This window comes from Durio zibethinus, chromosome 3 (assembly GCF_047325235.1).
Source record: "Durio zibethinus cultivar Kanyao isolate XHJ-2024 chromosome 3, ASM4732523v1, whole genome shotgun sequence".
Taxonomy (NCBI): domain Eukaryota; kingdom Viridiplantae; phylum Streptophyta; class Magnoliopsida; order Malvales; family Malvaceae; genus Durio; species Durio zibethinus.
Genome location: NC_143164.1, coordinates 26,597,501 through 26,605,000, shown reverse-complemented (window position 1 = coordinate 26,605,000; position 7,500 = coordinate 26,597,501). Strand labels below are relative to the sequence as shown.

General features: G+C 53.3%; 3 non-coding genes across 3 annotated transcripts in view; all 3 read left to right on the top strand.

Moving 5' to 3' along the window:
- Nucleotides 1-4,245: 4,245 nt before the first annotated feature.
- Nucleotides 4,246-6,052, top strand: LOC111300317 (18S ribosomal RNA). Its single transcript, XR_016341168.1, has one exon. It is a non-coding gene; the product is annotated as an 18S ribosomal RNA (ribosomal RNA).
- A 293-nt stretch (nt 6,053-6,345) lies between these two features.
- Nucleotides 6,346-6,501, top strand: LOC149519654 (5.8S ribosomal RNA). The gene has a single exon (XR_016341224.1). It is a non-coding gene; the product is annotated as a 5.8S ribosomal RNA (ribosomal RNA).
- A 239-nt stretch (nt 6,502-6,740) lies between these two features.
- The window catches only part of LOC149519653 (25S ribosomal RNA), a 3,403-nt gene continuing 2,643 nt past the window's right edge, over nt 6,741-7,500 (top strand). Inside the window, exon 1 of the ribosomal RNA XR_016341197.1 lies at nt 6,741-7,500. This exon is cut by the window's right edge and continues 2,643 nt beyond it. This is a non-coding gene — a ribosomal RNA (25S ribosomal RNA).

The window sequence follows — 7,500 nt, the reverse complement described above, 5'->3', positions numbered from 1 at the left end:
TACATGCCTAAGTCAACCCACGAAACGAGCGTGCGGGTGCTCAGCCGGCCAGAGAGCTAGGATGTACAAGTAGAGGATCGGCCCGATCCCTCTCTACATGCTACTACCGATCCCGCTGTCGGTTCATTCTTAGACTGGAATGAACTCTGTATGCTTAGACTAGGAATGAACTCCGTATGCCTAAGTAAACTCATGAAACGAGCGTACGGGCACTGAGTCGATCAGACAGGCCAGCCAGAGAGGCATAATGCGTAAGTCAAGGATCAACCCGATCCCCCTCTGTATATTGTCGATCCCGCTACCGATCTTGCTGCCACAACCCTCGGTCCGACTGGGGCTTAGACATGGAATGAACTTCGTATGCCTAAGCCAACCCACGAAACGAGCGTGCGGGTGCTCAGCCGGCCGAAGAGGTAGAATGTGTAAGCCGGGGATCGGCCCAGTCCCCCTTACGTGCTGTCGATCCTGCTATCGCAACCCTCGGTTTGGTCTGATCTTAGACTGGGATTGAACTCTGTATGCCTAAGTCAACCCTTGAAATGAGCGTGCAGGCACTGAGCTGGCCGAAGAGGTATAATGCGCAAGTTGAGGATCGACCTGATCCCCCTCTATGTGCTGTCGATCCCGCTGCCACAACCCTCGGTCTGGCTGAGGCTTAGACATGGAATGAACTCTCTATGCCTAAGCCAACCCACGAAACGGGCGTACGGGCACTCAGCTGGCCAGAGAGGTAGAATGCGCAAGTCGGGGATCAGCTCGGTCCCCCCTGCGTGTTACCGATCCTACTGTCGTAACCCTCATTTCGATCTGATCGTAGACTGGGAATGAACTCCGTATGCTTAGAGTAGGGATGAACTCCATATGCCTATGTCAACCCACGAAACGAGAGTGCGGACGCTCAACCGGCCAAAGAGGCAGGATGCCCAAGCCGGGGATCGAACGGGTGGTAGTTGGGTTCAAGCACATCTTCATATTTCTGCCATGCCAATTCCATTTTTATGGCTTGTAAATTCATACAATGGTCCCCTAAGCCTTCATGTGAAGTTTCATGGCAAGACGACCCGTTTTCTATTTTCCATGATTTTTGAAACTTTTTACGGTTCAAGATTTTTTTAAATTTTTTTAGAAAGCGTTTTGTCCTCAAATTTGGTAGACGTGATCCTTGTATTTTTATTGGCATGCATAAAACAATTCAGCTAAAAACTCAAAGTGGAGAAGATTTTGTGACCGTTTGAAAAAAGTGTCCCCATTTCAAACACTTTAATGGCTACTGGCAGCAAACCTATAAAATCTCAAATGCTCTTTAAGGGGGTGTGAGTTCTCAAGCTTTGATGAGGGATAGGGGGCCAATATAAGGGCCAAGTACCAACACCCATCGCACATCATGTGCGCACACCCCCCGGGCCCCCAATCGCCGAAACCCTCAATGCCGCCTGTTAGGCTCTCCGATGATGGTGCCCCGAGTGAAAAAAATGCTACACCAGCACACGCCCGAGCCTAACAAGTGCACCGTGGCTCAAAATGGAACTTCGGCCAAGGCCTCGACCATCAATGGCACATGATGGTGCAGGGTGATGGCACATGCATCGACCATCATCAGCACAGGCTACCCTTTGGTACGGGCACTTACCTCGACCGCCATCGACACAAGCTAGGCCCTGGTGTAGGCGGTTGCCTCGATCACCATCGGCACATGCTGACCTTTGGTATGGGTGGTTACCTCAACCACCATCGGTACAAGTCGGCCCTTGGTGCAGGCGATTGCCTCGACCACTATCGGCACAAGATGACCCCTGGTAAGGGCGGTTGCATCGAACACCATCGGCACATGCTGGGTCGTGGTACGGGCGATTACCTTGACCACCATCAGCACATGTCAAGCCTTGGTGTGGGCGGTTGCCTCGAACACCATTGACACCAGCTGGCCCTTGGTACAGGTGGTTACCTCGACACCATCGGCACAAGATGTCCCCTGGTGCGGGCGGTTGCATCGAACACCATCGGCACATGCTGGGCCTTGGTGTGGGTGGTTACCTCGACCACCATCGGTAGAAGATGGCCCCTGGTGCAGGCGGTTACCTCGAACGCCATCGGCATGTGCTGGGCCTTGGTGCGGGGGGTTACTTCAAGCACCATCGGCACTAGCTGGCCCTTGGTGCGGGCGATTACCGGCCACCATCGGTAGAAGATGGCCCTTGGTGCAGGCGGTTGCCTCGAACACCATCGGTACGTGCCGGGCCTTAGTGCGGGTGGTTACCTCGAGCACCATCGGCACTAGCCGACCCTTGGTACAGGCAGTTACCTCGACCACCATCAGCACAAGATGGCCTCTGGTGCTAGCGATTGCGTCAAACACCATTGGCACATGCTGGGCCTTGGTACGGGTGGTCATCTCGACCACCATTGGGACATGCTAGGCCTTGGTGCGAACGGTTACCTCGAACACCATCGACACATGCTGGGCCTTGCTGCAGGCGGTTGCCTCGACCACCATCGACAGAAGATGGCCCCTGGTGCAGGCGGTTGCCTCGAGCACCATCGATACAAGCTGACCCTTGGTGTGGGCTCTTACCTCGACCACCATTGGCACATGCTGGGCCTTGGTGCGGGTGGTTACCTCGACCACCTTCGGTAAAAGATGGCCCCTGGTGCAGGCGATTGCCTCGACCACCATCGGCATAAGCTGGCCCTTGGTGCAGGCGGTTGCCTCGACCACCATTTGCACAAGCCGACCCTTAGTGCGGGCAATTGCCTCGACCACCATCGACACAAGACGACCCTTGGTGTGGGTGGTTGCCTCGACCACCATCGACACATGTCAGGCCTTGGTGCGGGCGGTTGCCTCGAAAACCATCGGCATGTGCTAGGCCTTGGTGCGGGTGGTTGCCTCGACCACTATCGGTAGAAAATGGCACTTGGTGCAAGCGGTTGCCTAGACCACCATCGACACAAGCTAACCCTTGGTGCGGCTATTGCCTCAACCACCATCGGCACAAGATGGCCCTTGGTGTAGGCGATTGCGTCAAACACCATCGACACATGCTGGGCCTTGGTGCGGGTGGTTGCCTCGACCACCATCGGCATATGCTGGGCCTCAGTGCAGGTGGTTGCCTCGACCACCACGGGGGGAGTAGGTGTGCGTGATGGGCCTCCCATTGCGTACACCCTGAGCAACGTCCCTCGAGTGAAATACAGGGCGTGCATGCCTTCCGACCATTTTATCCGACGACTGGTTGCTTCAGTGACCGGTAGGTACCCATGGCCTCAACCTGTTCGTGTGCATATGAAAAAAGGGAATTGAGCTCGAGCCCGTGCATGCAGCGAATGCTATCTTAGATCCTAGAACAAGTCCCTCAATCGGGCAACGGCTCCCTGGGGTGGTGCGAGCAGAAGTCGCGGTTGCGGGCTTGGCCCAGCCAGGTCTCTCGATATTTAATGGTCTCGCGGTCCCTTCTTGTCGACCACAAAAATGCCTAGGCCTCGACGAGGTTGTGCATGCAGCTGACACTGCCCGAGACCCCAGGAACAAGTCCCTGAATCGGGCAATGTCCCCCTAGGGTGGTGTCAGGGGAGCTCACGCGTGCGGTCCCGATCGGGCCAAGCATTGGTGGTGTCGCTTTGTTGTTGCCTGTCGGATGGTAGGGGTAGTCTCATGGCCCTTGCTCATGTTTTTATCGTGCCAAGCGATTGTGACGTGGCCTTGCACGTCATTTTCTCCGCTCACTCATCGAGTAATCGATCGGGTGGGTTGTGGACCGGCGCGCATGGATGCTGCCATTTGTACGCAATGGGCATATGAGTGGTGCTATGGTTGTGCGTGTTGGCAGGCTCCATGCTCGATGCATCAAACTGTTGACTCGTCATCCTCTTCAATCTCTCCCCATGCGGTCATCGTACCCAGGGGGCGTGATCGGGATCCTGTGTTGCATACCTAAATCGATGGAAACTGGATGTCTCGCCATCCCTCATCTGTCTCATGTCCTGAGGGGCCACGGGTCGAACGTCAATCGTGGCCGGTGTCCTAAGCACGCCAGCCAATCCTCCATGGCCACATTGGTGCATCGACATTCGATCGTGCTCTCGGATGCGGAACGTTTAGCGGGCGCGGGCTCTCGGCCCCCATTCGTTCGATGCTACGCATTTCACGTGCTCGACACACACGACGCTTGCACTCCGCGTCGGGCTCTCTCCACCGCTCGATCAGTACGTCGAGGCCCATACGGTGCCAACGTCTTGAATGAATGCTACCTGCTTGATCCTGCCAATAGTCATATGCTTGTCTCAAAGATTAAGCCATGCATGTGTAAGTATGAACTAATTCAGACTGTGAAACTACGAATGGCTCATTAAATCAGTTATAGTTTGTTTGATGGTATCTACTACTCGGATAACCGTAGTAATTCTAGAGCTAATGCGTGCAACAAACACTGACTTCTAGAAGGGATGCATTTATTAGATAAAAGGTCGACACGGGCTATGCCCGTTGCTCTGATGATTCATGATAACTCGACGGATCACACGGCCTTTGTGCCGGTGACGCATCATTCAAATTTTTGCCCTATCAACTTTCGATGGTAGGATAGTGGCGTACTATGGTCGTGACGAGTGACGAAGAATTAGGGTTTGATTCTGGAGAAGGAGCTGAGAAACGGCTTCCACATCCAAGGAAGGCAGCAGGTGCACAAATTACCCAATCTTGACATGGAGAGGTAGTGACAATAAATAACAATACCGGGCTCTATGAGTCTGGTAATTGGAATGAGTACAATCTAAATCCTTTAACGAGGATCCATTGGAGGGCAAGTCTGGTGCCAGCAGCCACGGTAATTCCAGCTCCAATAGCATATATTTAAGTTGTTGCAGTTAAAAAGCATGTAGTTAGAAATAGGGTTGGGTCGTCCGATCTCCCTCACGATGAACACCGATCTACTCGTCCCTACTGCCAGTGATGCACTCCTGGACTTAATTACCCGGGTTATTCCTCTGACACTGTTACTTTGAAAAAATTAGAGTGCTCAAAGCAAGCCTATGCTTGTATACATTAGCATGGGATAACATCATAGGATTTCGATCCTATTGTGTTGGCCTTCGAGATCGAAGTAATGATTAACTGGGATAGTCGGGGGCATTCGTATTTCATAGTCAAAGGTGAAATTCTTGGATTTATGAAAGATGAACAACTGCGAAAGCATTTGCCAAGGATGGTTTCATTAATCAAGAACGAAAGTTGAAGGCTCGAAGATGATCAGATACCGTCCTAGTCCCAACCATAAACGATGCCGACCAGGGATCGACGGATGTTGCTTTTAGGACTCTGCCGGCACCTTATGAGAAATCAAAGTCTTTGGGTTCTGGAGGGAGTATGGTTACAAGGCTGAAACTTAAAGGAATTGACGAAAGGGCACCACTAGGAATGGAGCCTGTGGCTTAATTTGACTCAACACGGGGAAACTTACCAGGTCCAGACATAGTAAGGATTGATAGACTGAGAGCTCTTTCTTGATTCTATGGGTGGTGGTGCATGGTCGTTCTTAGTTGGTGGAGCGATTTGTCTAGTTAATTACGTTAACGAACGAGACCTCAGCCTGCTAACTAGCTATGCAGAGATGATCCTTCATGGCTAACTTCTTAGAGGGACTATGGCTACTTAGGCCAAGGAAGTTTGAGGCAATAACAGGTCTGTGATGCCCTTAGATGTTTTAGGCCGCACGCGTGCTACACTGATGTATTCAACGAGTCTATAGCCTTGGCCGACAGGCCCGGGTAATCTTTGAAATTTCATTATGATGGGGATAGATCATTGCAATTGTTGGTCTTCAAAGAGGAATTCCTAGTAAGCGCGAGTCATTAGCTCACGTTGACTACGTCCCTGCCCTTTGTACACACCGCCCGTCGCTCCTACCGATTGAATGGTCTGGTGAAGTGTTCGGATCGTGGCAACGTGGACGATCCGCCACTCACGACGTCGCGAGAAGTCCACTGAACCTTATCATTTAGAGGAAGAAGAAGTCGTAACAAGGTTTTCATAGGTGAACCTGTGGAAGGATCATTGTCGAAACCCTGCTTGACGGATGACCCGTCGACGCATTAATGAAACACCGAAGGGGCGAAGGTGCCCCCGTGCCCCGACCCCCTTCAACCTGGGAGGGTGCGACAGTCGCTCCGTCCCCCCTACGGGGTGGGTGGAACGATCGGCGTCATCTCACCGGCCACCGAACAATGAACCCTCGGTACAAATCGCACCAAGGAACCGAAATGAAAATAGAACGCTCGCGGCATCGCCATCCTGTCCGTGGTGCGTACGTGGGTGGCCCCGTGACTCCTTTTGTCATGAAAAAATGAAATGACTCTCGACAACGGATATCTCAGCTCTCGCATCGATGAAGAATGTAGCGAAATGCGATACTTGGTGTGAATTGTAGAATCTCGAGAACCATCGAGTCTTTAAACGCAAGTTGCACCTCAAGCCATTAGGCCGAGGGCACGCCTGCCTGGGTGTCATGCATCATCGCCATCCCTCCGACCTCTGGCCCCTCGGGCTCCGAGGGAAGGGGGCGGGCGAAAGATGGCCTCCCGTGATCCCGTGGGTCACAGTTGGCCCAAAAGTGAGTCCCTAGCAATGACAGCACTGTGACCGTCGGTGGTAGAGCTCCCGACGTGCCTCATCCCCGGTGACGCATGCTCGTTGTCCAACTGGACCCTTTCAGACCCCCCATATCACTCGGTCAATGCTCGCGTCACGACCCCAGGTCAGGCAGGATCACCCGTTGAGTTTAAGCATATCAATAAGCAGTGGAAAAGAAACTTACCAGGATTCCCCTAATAACGGTGAGTGAACCGGGAAGAGCCCAGCCTGAGAATCGGGCACCCTCGACATCTGAACTATAGTCTGGAGAAGCATCCTCAGCAGCGGACCAAGCCCAAGTCCCCTAGAAAAGGGCATCGAAGAGGGTCAGAGCCCCGTTGTGCCCAAACCTTGTCGCACCACGAGGCGCTGTCCACGAGTCAGGTTGTTTGGGAATGCAGCCCCAATCGGGTGGTAAATTCCGTCCAAGGCTGAATACGGGTGAGAGACCGATAGCGAACAAGTATCACGAGGGAAAGATGAAAAGGACTTTGAAAAGAGAGTCAAAGAGTGCTTGAAATTGCCAGAAGGGAAGCGGATGGGGGCCGACGATACGTCCCGGTCGGATGTGGAACGGTGAGAGCCGGTCCGTCGATCGGCTCGAGGCGTGGACCTACACGGGTCACGGCGACGGCCCAAGCCCAGGCTTTCGATGTGCCCACGGAGACATCGTCGCCGTGATCATGGAACGTAGCACGAACCATTTTGACGTGCCCCGGCACCAGCGTGCTCCAGGTGTTGGCCTACGGGCTCCCCATCCGGCCCGTCTTGAAACATGGACCAAGTAGTCTAACATGTGTGTGAGTCAATGGGCCAGGAAACCCGTTAGGCGCAAGAAAGCTAATTGGTGAGATCCCTCGTGGGTGCACCACCGA